At 44.2% G+C, this 12,787-nt stretch overlaps 1 protein-coding gene and 1 pseudogene across 1 annotated transcript in view; both read right to left on the bottom strand.

Moving 5' to 3' along the window:
* Window positions 1–12,787, bottom strand: part of LOC106587342 (disintegrin and metalloproteinase domain-containing protein 10) — a 105,194-nt gene that overhangs the window by 60,522 nt on the left and 31,885 nt on the right. The window lies entirely within an intron of this gene.
* LOC123730770 (sideroflexin-3-like) lies at window positions 5,140–6,384 on the bottom strand (annotated as a pseudogene).

The raw sequence follows: 12,787 nt of genomic DNA, 5'->3' as shown, positions 1-12,787 counted from the left end.
TGCATCTCTCACATGGTGTCTGATGGCTATCCAAGGCTGTGTTCAGGCTACAGGCTACTGATGATAGATCAAGCTGATAAATCAGATTAGGATCTACTTGGTCTAATATTTCAGGCTGACTGTTATTATAATGTGGCACACATCCGGCCAATAGCAAAATACTAGGCCATTGGCATGAATTAGCCTATTTATTGACTTGCATAATCCTCAAAATCAGATTGATCAGGGAAGCGAGAATGATAAAAAAAAAAAAAAATGTATACAGTAAATTGAGCCTAAAGGCATGCTTGTATAAACACAGTAGAAGAACAGCAGATCAACCCACTGCTGACTACTGTTCACCTTCAAATGTCAGAGTGGGTGTGCTGTGTCTAATAAAGACTAGTTATAGCCTACTACAATAGAGAGGAACATTAAAACACTATGAACAATGAAAAGCGGGATTCATCTAAAAAAAAAAAAAAAAATTCCCTCAAATATTTCTCTCCTTGCTTTGATCCCCAGCCAGCCAACTACCTCAGGTTGAGCATGGCTGATTTAAAACCAAATAAAATATGCAGCGGTACAGGCAGTGTGTCATTTCAAACCACACATTATTCAGAGCAGAGGAAGGTAAAGTACTGCGGTAGAGGGCTGCAGGTCCCGACAGGGATCATTGTGGCACAGGTCTGCATTTTTCATGATGCAAGCAGAAGCGGGTTTCGGGATTAACATTTTTTTTTTTGTCCCCAGAATATTTGAAAACGGTCGTCTTTCTGCTTTGTATCCGTTAGCCTACCTATTGTATTAAAAGCACCTCTGTGTTGCATTATTCACACACAATCTCAGAATTCGCTGCTTCCAAGTTCAATAGCCTACCTCTCCTCTCCTAGATTGGCGTCCAAGATCAAGCGCCTACAATATTTAATCTCAATGAAATAGAGTAGACTGCCTATGAATGGGCAGAGAATCAAGGGGCGGTTATCGTTCAAAGAAAGTTTACTAAAATATGATTAGGCTATAGTTTACTACAGTGTCTGTATATAAATATTGGTAATGGAAATAAGTGGAGGGAGCTCAACCAACGTGAATTGAAGAGCAATAAAAAAAAAAACGACTTGAAAAGGAAAGGGCACAACGAGAGAATACCATGGTGAGTGAGCGTTGCGCCTTTCCGTTTTCAATAAGTACTGATTACCCATTTATTTGTCTCTGCCGGTAAATCGTCACGCTCCTATAAAAAGGTAGGCTATATCTTATATGCAAAACGTAGCTCAAGAGAAAGTGCAAGTGACAGCCATCATCATTCTTGCTGCTTTAAGTTCAGTAGCCATATGTGTGCGATCAGGTGCGCGTGTGATCTCAATTAAATAGAGTAGGCTGTAGCCTATCCATGGGCGGAGAGGCACGGGGCACTTCTCTTTCCAAGGAAATTAACTTATGAAATCGAATTAAGCTATAGTTTACTACACTGCCTCAAAATAAATATTGATCACCCATATTGGTCTCTGTCTGAAAATTGTCCGCTCCTAAAAAGGTAGGCTATTAAACCTATTATGTTGCGGGTCAATTTGACCCATTTCCACTTCGGAGTTGTCTAAAATACTAGTTAACCTCTTTTTCTCCATGAAATTAAATGACTTTTTCTTATTTAGGGTCATGAACCTAACTTCAAAATGTGGACTCACTGATGTGTTGTGGAATGTCGTTGTAGATTTTGTATACAAACATGTTGTTGTGGGTCATTTTGACCCAGAGGCTTTCATCTATACAGATATTTGCACAGGTCCAAAATAAACAAGTGTCTTTGAGTGGCGCATTGGTCCAAGGCACTGCATCTCAGTGCTAGAGGTGTCACTACAGACCCTGGTTCGATTCCAGGCTGTATCACAACCGGCCGGTATTGGGAGTCCCATAGGGCGGTGCACAATTGGCCCAGCATCGTCCGGGTTAGGCCCTCATTGCAAATAAGAATGTTCCTAACTGACTTGCCTAGTTAAATAAAAAAAAGTACAATATTTTTGTTTTGACTGGTTCTGGTTGCACTTTTATAATTATGTTTGGGTGAAAAGGAGATTTCCCAAGCTTCTCCTTCTCAGTGCGAGAGCAGCAGACCTTTGCTTGTTTGTGAGAAAGGAAATACGTTTAACAACTGGTTCTTAAATATAGCGTTTTTGAAATGAAATGTTATTGTATTTCTTCTTTCTGAAAGGTCTGACAAGACAAAATAAAGTTGGGCTGTTTTTACTTGATTCTTTGTCTTGAGTGTGTTTAAACGATGCGGGACAATCTCACCCATACCACAATGGACGTCATTTTTTTCCAGCAAAGCACAAGGGTAAACGTAGCTCAATAGAAAGTGGAAGTGTCCGCTCTCTCTCCAACTCTGCTCTCTTCTAACTAAGTCTAGCCTATTGGCTGATATAACCCAGTAATACTGATAGCCTAACATAAAATGGAGAATGTGAGAATCTCTGGAAATGTTACTTATTTGGTAGGTTATTTTTGTGCATTTTGATATTGCCTATAGGGCGTAAAATTGCTGGGACCATGGCGGGCAAGCGATCTGCGCCAAATAGCCTACACCTAAAATAACATTGCAGGACTGCGGTTGGGTGGGAGTAGGACAGAAAACCAGCGGGAGGTGGGTACAGGTATGAAAAGCTGCGGGTGAGGGCGGGATGAAGAAATCAGTCCCACCCAGACCTCTATACTGAGGGCCCCACCCTGTGACAAGAGTGGACTCCAAACTCACTTCACTGAAGGATTCCCATAGGGATAACAATAACACCTGCCTCTCAAACGTGGTATAAGTAAAGGCTGTATGAGCGTACAGTGTGTTTGTTGCATTCCCTCCTCATGCTCCTGCTCGCCAAGCAAGCTCTCAGATTCTGAAAAGGCGACCTAGCACCACATGAGCTGCATATGACCCAGTCACCTCCCAGAAGACAGTAGTTCTGTTCACTATAGGCTCCTTCCCAACCAATCCTAGAGACATTCCATTCGTCAACCATGACTCTCACATGGGCCGCTGCACTCCAGCCCACACAAAATGAGCCATTTAATGATTGCGCGCGCCACTGAAGTGGCTGTCTATACATTTACAGAGAGGAACACACATTTCTGTGTATCTTTGATTCACTACAACCCATTTGTAATCCACACTGTACTCAAAACAGTTGACAAAGCAAGGTACAGGATAATTTCCTTCCAAATGCAGAAATGTTAGATTTCATTGGCCATGATGCATTTACAGACCCCTGTCACCTTCCCATAATCCCCCTGCAATGCAGCCTCACTAATCCTCCATTATCTGTTCATCACAACCCCCTCCTTGAGTCTGACATGAGCACTGACATTTGGGGACACAGCCACTGACGCAACACACACCTTGTTATTCCTGTTACGAACACTGACCAAACTGTCACCCTACTTCCCGCTGTGTGTGCCCGTCTGTCCTACACAATCTCCCTGGCTGGCAGTTCTCCTTTAAAGCTGAAGTGGCGGGCCGTCCACCCTGTCACAATGATTGGCGATCAGGCAGGAACACTTGACAGCCCGGTGGGGTCAGCCTCAACATCTAGCCTGAGCCTCTCATCTAATTGTGTGATGATTAGGCTACATGTGGACTGAAATGACACAAAACTAGCTTCTCATTGTCTGCCTAGTTTCTGCTATGACTGACTCAGTTGAAGCCAACGGAATCCCTTAGCATCCACCATATACATCTTCTCCCACCTGCCCCTGGTTTTCAGTCAGCCCTGTGGTGGGCCTCTCCAACCTGCCCTGTCTGCCACAGCAGACCAGGTGAAATATGTGAGGGGAGCCTGGATAGGAGAGGTAAATCTTCCTGAGCTTCTCAGGGACTTAGCACACTATTAATATCACCCGCAGCCCAGGATTTTATGTGAGAGTTTGTGTAGAGAGAGTCAGGTTGGGAAGGGCTGAGAGAGAGAGAAAGAGAAAAAGAGAGAGAGAGAGAGAGAAAGAGAAAGAAAGAGAAAGAAAGAGAGAGAAAGAGAGAAAAAAGAGAGAGAGAAAGAGAGAGAGAAAGAGAGAAAGAGAGAGAGAAAGAGAGAGAGAAAGAGAGATCCACAGAGCGTGAGAGAGCCAGAAGGAGAGCACCTGTGTATCTACCCAGCAGCCCTCCAGAGATAAGCGGAGGTTAGATTTACTGCTTGTTATTCCCCCTGACACGCCCAGACGCTTTCATCCAGAACGATTTACAGGACAAATTAGGGTTATGTGCCTTCCTCAATGGCACATTGGCAGATGTTTTCACCTAGTCGGCCCGGGGTTTTGAAACAGTAACCTTTCGGTTACTGGCCCAACGCTCTAAGCCACAAGGTCTTGATATGGGGCTGAAACATTAGGCCTAGATCCTGTCCTACATAAAGCTTTCTGGCATATCATCGTCAATGCTACTAGGAATGTGCTAACTGAAATCAGTTAGGAGTGCCCATGCAGTGTCATTGCATCTAAAAAGGTTTTCTTGGTAACACAAAAAGATTAGAAAAACGCACAGGGTTAGAGGAGTTGAGAGGAGTTGATAAGGTTATCTGGTGGGACAGTGTGTGTGTGTGTGTGTGTGTGTGTGTAAGTACGCTTCCAATGGCAGTGGAGAGAGCGGGAAGCTGTGCTAGTCAAGTGGGTAATGTTGATTAGGGCACACTGTAGCAAAAACATTTCGCAATGAAAAACAAAACCCTGGACCTCCCGAGTGGCGCAGTGGTCTAAGGCACTGTATCGCAGTGCTAGCTGTGCCACTAGAGATCCTGGTTCGAGTCCAGGCTCTGTCGCAGTTGCCCTGTGACCGGGAGACCCATGGGGCAGCGCACAATTGGCCCAGCGTCGTCCGGGTTAGGGGAGGGTTTGGCCGGCAGGGATGTTCTAGTCCCATCGCGCACTAGCGACTCCTGTGGCGTGCCGGGCGCAGTGCACTCTGACACAGTCGCCAGGTGTAAGGTGTTTCTTCCGACACATTGGTGCGGCTGGCTTCCGGGTTAAGTGGGCATTGTGTCAAGAAGCAGTGCGGCTTGGTTGTGTTTCGGAGGACGTACGGCTCTCGACCTTCGCCTCTCCCAAGTCCGTACGGGAGTTGCAGCGATGGGACAAGACTAACTATCAACTGGATACCACAAAATAGGAGAAAAAGGGGTAAATAAAACAAATAATATATATATTAAAAAAATAACCTTGGTACTGGTAGACCCAAAAAAGGGATCTAATAGCGGGTCAGTCTATATTGTGCTCATAAACCAACTGTTTTATTTTACTACCTGTACTTCAGACTACAGTTGAGCCAACTTGTGGATATCTATCTAGCAGATTAAATTAAACTATTTTCTAATTGCAAGTCATGAATGCTTTCAGTGCAGACAGCGCAAAGTGTATGAGCTCAAACACAAGGGAAGTAAACACACTTTTGGGAGAAAGAAAATCTCTGGGGTCAAATACGAGGGGTGAAATGTATCTAGTTTGGGGTGATTTGAAAAGATTTGTCATTCAGGAAAATTCAAAGCAGTCAGTAATTAAACATCCCAAAACCCCATGGACGATAAACACACTAAAAACTAACCCAAATCAAACCACTGTCCGTTTGTCATAGCAGTGTGACTGCTCTCGCCTTGGCTGTGTCTCATTACTTCAAAGTAGCTTCCTCCCCTTGTCTCCTTTCCTTGATCCACAATGAGAAAAACTTTAGTGGTAGGACTGAAAACGCACCCCTCACCATCACCTCTCCCTAATCAAATCCAAAAGCCTAGAACAAATACTGTATAATATTCTCTTTGCCTTTCAGTTGCTCCCACTGAGCTGTAGTAGAGGGGTCCAGCCAGCAGAGGGGGCTAGTCTGTGGTGTGCATGTTATTGTGTGGTCCTAAAGGCCTTTGTTGAAGAAGACAGTAGACGTGTACGGACTGCTCTGTCGTATCCTCTCCTGAAGATCTGGCTCCAGGTTGCTCACTGCCATAGAACTCATATGTGGGAACAGGGCACAGCACAGAGGAGTGGCAAACACCAAGCACAGTCCCACCAGTCCCACCTGTACTGAGGCGTTTAGGACTGGAAGGCTTTCTTCCCCAGGGCTTTCATTACCACAGGGGGCACAGCCATAGCTGGCACAGTCATGCCAATCGTGGACTCCACCACCTGGATGATGCCTGACTTGGCAGCGGTGACTGACTCTCCTAACCAGTTCCCATTGGTCACTGGGATGCCGCATTTCAGCTCCCTCTGCCTCATGAAGAGGATGTTGATACAGTTGACAGCCGCTACAGCAAAGAAGGGGCCGAACCGTCTCATGACAACTGGAAGGTGTTTGGCTAGTCCCAGGGCTGTGACTACAGCTCCTGTGCTTGTACTGATGTATGCAGCAGCCAGCTGATTATTAATAGGCACTATAACAAATCAATATGGCCTCATCATTTGAGCCATTTCCTCATAACTAGACAGACCTTTTTGCCAGGCATCGACCCCGGTTCTTTCACAAGGATGAACACGGCAAGCTGGAGAAAATATCTTTAGTATTACTGTAGAGGGTTTTACAGGGAAGCCTTACCTGAACAGCAGTAAGAATTGAAACTACTATGATGATAGTTGTCAGTGCAATGTTGATGACTCAGTTCACACAATAAAACATGGTGCGAAATGTTATAAAAAAAAATGTTTTTAAAGTGAACATCTCTACATAGTGCAGGATAGTAGCATGAGCTCCAAACCCACCACCACCGTCTCCCTCCACACCATCGTTCCCATGACTCCCAGGTCTCATGGATCACTGGCCTTTAGACAAATTGCACTGATAAAGAGCAGATGCAATTACACTGTTCAGATTTATCCGTTTGAACTTGGTGTCATCGATGGAGCAGAGGCAGGGGCATGTCATCCTTCAACAGCGTCAGTGGGGTGGGATCAGACACCCATAAACCCTAGCTGTGTGATCAAACCAGGGATAAGTGCTGGGCCGCTGGGTACCAGAGACCCAAACCAACACACGGCCAGCCTGCCTGCTCTCAGCTGCTGCCATCTGGGATAACCTCAGACTGCAACTCCATAAGAGGGAGGCTCTCAGACTGCTGCAACTCTAATCCAATGTAGCAGTGACAATCCTCCAGGATTTCAGGAGACTGTCAGAGGTCTCACTGGGCCCATGGCTGTCTGCACACTGCAGCCTCCCAGGGATGAGTGAGTGAGTGAGTGAGTGAGTGAGTGAGTGAGTGAGTGAGTGAGTGAGTGAGTGAGTGAGTGAGTGAGATATTCAATTGACCCATGATAATAATCTCTCCAGCCCAGTGAAAGTGAGGATCTGAGTTGTGAAAGCTGGTCTTGGTGAAACACGGTGGAGTTTTCTGAACATTTCCCCTCAATGTTCAGCAGAGCTAGTTTTACAGGTAGTCAAAAGGCACTACAAAGCCTGTCTTGTAGAAACATCAGTAACAACTGTCAACAACAGATGGATGTCATCTAAGTTCAGAACATTTTTGCATGTAGAGCAACACCGGATAATGAAAGCGCTTATTTACAAAGGCTTGCCAAATTTGTGCTTTTTCAAACTCTCAAAAGTATAGGCTTACAATTTTGTTGATTAAAGAATAAAAACATTAGCTTGTGATTTATCCTCTTAAAAATAATATTGCTTACATTTACAAACAGCAGGGCTTGACTAACTTTTTAAGCCACGTGTCCGTCGGACAAGTAGGGCATATTTTGTACTTGTCCGAAAGTTTGAGAAGAATAAAAAAAAATATGGTCTAACACAATTTTTACAAGGAACCAATTTACAAAAAATACATCATATAGAATCTGACATACACATACATACATACATACATACATATATATACATACACATACATACACTGATCCAATTCTGCTCTGAGTAATTGTTTGATATTGTGATGTGTGTGTTTTTACTTGTCAAGCGTTAAAATGAGTCTGTTTAGGGCTTAACGTTAAGTGTTTGACTTTGTGTTAATGTCTTTATGTTTAAGAGCCACTTTGAGTCTTCCCATCAAATTGTTATCATACCAACACAGAACTTCACTGACTAAATGGTCACAGGGGGTTTCGACCTAGAAACTAAACATCTAGAAAATAAATAAATAAAACGACTGAAAACAGAATAACAGATCTTCCTTTCTGCTGCTGGTTCTCAGGAAAGCTTCTGAACAATTTCCTGATTAGTTATGAAGTAAACAAGGCGCTGGGAGACGGTGTGGGCTGAGAGGAGCAGTACTGAGTACCACTAGCTGTGCACTGGAGGTCCACCTGAGAGAGATAAATGCTTGTTCTTGATCAAGCACCAAGCTCTCCTCACAACAGTCTGACCTCGCAGAGGGCTCATGGGAGCCATAGAGCATTGTGGGTAGCTGTGGCTGGGGCCGGCGTAGCGCTGCGTTCCATCTCTGCCACGCTCTGTCTAGGTTGCTCTGACATCATTAGTGCTCCATGAAACATTCATCCAAGGGCAGAGAAACCGGTTTTTCAACAGCCAAGGCTATGAAAAACACAAACGGTACACGCACAAACAGTACACATACACACACCGGCGTCCATGCTTAAACAAACAGGGCTGTGTTTCACAGTGGTCGAGGAGGTTTCTATAACCAATAGAGGTGCAGTTAGACTAAGGGTAGCAGCTGACTGATAAATGATTCAGTGCCTGACTGAGCATCTGACAGTCATACAGCTGGCCTCTCTGTATTCAGCACAGCCTCAAGCCCACAATCAGACCGCCAGTCAGTGGGACTGACTTTCACACTCCCTTATCTCCTGTCCAAACCCCTGAGACAGACTGGGGAACTGGATAAAGGAAAGGACTCCAAACTAACCAGGCATGAGATAATGCATTATCACACAGACAGGTATAGGCCCGAAGACAAACACACAAATGAGAACCCACACCTACAAAACACTACAGGGCTATATACGCAGCAGCAGAATCATCCATCCTTCTGGCCAATCCAGTCATGGCAGGCAGTTCACTGCAAGGCCAAACTCACCTTAGAGAGATTACAGTGGCAGGGTTCATGTTAGTTGACCTGTGGCATGCAGCTTAACATGTTAACCCCAGTCTGGGGTAGATAGATGAGCAGGACAATCATGCTGAACACACGCGCACTCTCACACAAACAAACGGGCACCCTAGCTGAATGGTGGCCTGGAATAATTCATGTAGGGGGTTCCCCTCTGAACTAGACCACTGGTGTGTTGACTGTTTGGGAGGTGACGTGAAGGTGTAGGCCTCTCTCTGAACCATGCTGTCCTGTCCCCTTACTAAAAGGAATGCTCTACTGTAGTGGTTGTTTGCTTCAGTTAGCTAGGAACCTTTATTTGATCCCATTTGTCCTAGTGAGGTGAAATCTCTTGTAAGAGAGATGCCGGTGCCCACTAATTCGCTTAGTCTCTCCCCTGGCACTGAACCCTTGGTGTATACTGTACTGTACCCTGGCATGTGATCCTACACTGTACAAAGCCTCAGGATTGCCATATCGGGTACCTTGATCTAGCTGCTCATAGTGTTAGAGTGGGAGGAGGGGAGTGGTAGTGATGTGAGTGTGGGCATACAAAACGGCTTTTCTGTGAAGAGCCTCATAATCACACACACCTGCCTTGGCTGTGACGGAGGCGGAGTAAGACCGCATGCTCAACACAATGCAAAGGTCACACAGGGAGGAGGAAACAGTCAACAGTTCAGTCTTCACTTACAGAAGTCAATATCAGCTGGGCAGTCTGATTCTTAACCCTTCTACCACAAGTCTGCACTCGTTCACACTGGATGTGAAAAGAAACAGACTGGTATAAGTCAATTTAAGTAGATTTGGTAGAAACTCCCTCCAGCTCATCCTAGATAGAGAAAATTTGGGGGTGGGGTACGGAGGCTGAATGCCGCCCTTGGTGTGCTAGCTCAGACGTTACTCTCTAATCACATGTTCTCAGTCATAAGGGCGGTGCTCAATGGCTGGAACGGAGATCTGAAAATACCTCAGAACTATCCAATCCAAACATTCAATCATTCCACTAGTATTACTGGAATGCCGGTAATTCAGGGAAATGTTAGATGGACTGCCCAAAAAGGCTGAATGAATAAAGACTTGTACTGTTGTGCACCATCCTCTCAATCGTTTTCCTTCACAACAGACACTCACCTGGCTTGTTAAACCACTTGATGCATCACACTACACTCCAGGATGAGACAGAAAACTGGTGAAGACATCCCAGCAGAGAGCAAAGGGCTTGCAGAAAAGACATGTCTGAGGAAAACCTTCACATGAAGTTAACGTTAGCTGTGACTGCCTCCCACACAAGCAGCTCCTGCTGTTTCCATAAGGCCAATAATGTCATGATGCAGAGTGGAAGCAGTACAGTAGGGGGTATCCTGATCAGTCCCCCACACAAAACCTTCAGAAGACAGTGGTGAAGAAAAGAGGAGGGAATGTGTTGAAAAATGACAGGGCTACTGGGATAGATTATTTTTAGGTCTCACAACACCCTTTCACACAGCAGGCCACGGAGAAGTAGAGAAGTAGAGAGAGAGAGAGAGAGAGAGAGAGAATGAGACAGAGGGTGAAATACCTTTTCTAATAGCTGTGACAGTGACGCAACCACACTGGGATCACACACAATGAGAAAGAATGTGCGTGTGTGCACGTATATGGATGTACGTTTGCATGTAGGTATGCAAGTAGAGTGTGCATGTGTCCCAGTTTGAATGTGTTGGTTGGTGATAAGCTCGTCCGAGGCACAGCGAAGGGTGGGAGGTGTACAAGACGAGCCGGCTCCAGAAAAGCTGCATGTTCCCCTTTATGTCCAGAGGCACTGAGTAATTATGAGCTCTGCTCTACACAGAGAGGAGCCAGTGTTTTGTGACTGCTAACTGACATACTAGCCCATTCCACCCATCTGGTGTAGCTACTGGAAGACAATGTGAACACCTGCAGGGCTATCTCTAGAACAAGAAGTGAATGAAACGGTCCTCTGAAACAGACTGAACCAGGAAGTGACCGCTGCAGCCTGTTATCTCATCATCCCTGGGAGAGCACAAACCTGCTAGCTGGAAATACAGATAGCAGAAACGCTAAGCTGTGTTATCACTAGAGGTCGACCGATTAAATATAAATATATTTGTAATAATGACAATTACAACAATACTGAATGAACACTTATTTTAACTTAATATAATACAGAAATAAAATCTATTTAATCTCAAATAAATAATGAAACATGCTCAATTTGGTTTCAATAATGCAAAAACAGTGTTGGAGAAGAAAGTAAAAGTGCAATATGTGCCATGTAAAAAAGCTAACGTTTCAGTTCCTTGCTCAGAACATCAGAACATATGAAAGCTGGTGGTTCCTTTTAACATGAGTCTTCAATATTCCCAGGTAAGAAGTTTAAGGTTGTAGTTATTATAGGAATTATGATGCGTCGACTATTTCTCTCTATACCATTTGTATTTCATATACCTTTGACTATTGGATGTTCTAATAGGCACTTTAGTATTGCCAGCCTAATCTCAGGAGTTGATAAACAGTGCTGGGCTTCAAGCATTGCTAAGAGCTGCTGGCAAACGCAGTAAAGTTTGAATGAATGCTTACGAGCCTGCTGCTGCCTACCACCACTCAGTCAGACTTCTCTATCAAATCATAGACGTAATTATAATAAAACACAGAAATACGAGCCTTTGGTCATTAATATAGTAAAATCCGGAAACTTGTTTCAAAAACAAAAGGTTTATTCTTTCAGTTAAATACGGAACCGTTTCGTATTTTATCGAACGGGTGGCAACCCTAAGTCTAAATATTGCTGTTACATTGCACAACCTTCAATGTTATGTCATAATTATGTGAAATTCTGGAAAATTAATTACGGTCTTCACACAGTTCACAACGAGCCAGGCGGCTCAAACTGTTGCATATACCCTGACTCTGTTTGCACTGAACGCAAGAGAAGTATTGCCTGCTAACATGACTAAATATGCAGGTTTTAAAAATATATACTTCTGTGTATTGATTTTAAGAAAGCCATTGATGTTTATGGTTAGGTACATTGGTAAAACGATTGTGCTTTTGTTAAATCATCACCCGTTTGGCGAAGTAGGTTGTGATTCGATGATAAATTAACAGGCACCGCGTTAATTATATGCAACGCAGGACAAGCTAGTTAACCTAGTAATATCAATCATGTGTAGTTAACTAGTGATTATGTGAAGATTGATTGTTTTTTACAAGATAAGTTTAATGCTAGCTAGCAACTTAGCATGGCTCGTTGCAGCCACAAGGTCCTTTAGACGCTGCACTCACGTAACAGGTGGTCAGCCTGCCACGCAGTTTCCTCGTGAAATGCAATGTAATCGGCCATAGTCGGCATCCAAAAATGCTGATTACCGATTGTTATGAAAACTTTAAAAATCGGCCATGCCGATTAAAATCGGTCGACCTCTAGTGATCACCCCAAGTAAATGTTTCCAAAACATAAAATGGTGCCATTATGAAAGAGAAACTAGGGTCTACTTGAACAGAATAGGACTGATGTGATTTAAGCCGGGGGATGGGTTAAAACTGACATGAATATCATAATTTGACAGGAAAGTGACATGCACATGATGTTGTACATACCTTCTAAAGAAACATGGTAGCCTATGTGACAAGAGTCCTCTGCCCAGTAGCTTTGGGATTAGAAGGTAGGTAACACTATAGCAGAGATAGTTTCTGTGAACAACTCTTTAACAGATAGGTCTAGCTGTATTGCAGCTCCCAAAATAACTACTCTACAGTCTGCTCTGCCTGCCTCCGCCTGAGGTGCTGCT

This window comes from Salmo salar, chromosome ssa26 (genome assembly GCF_905237065.1).
Source record: "Salmo salar chromosome ssa26, Ssal_v3.1, whole genome shotgun sequence".
NCBI lineage: Eukaryota > Metazoa > Chordata > Actinopteri > Salmoniformes > Salmonidae > Salmo > Salmo salar.
The sequence above is the reverse complement of the archived record's forward strand: the minus strand, read 5'-3'. Positions and strand labels throughout refer to the sequence as shown.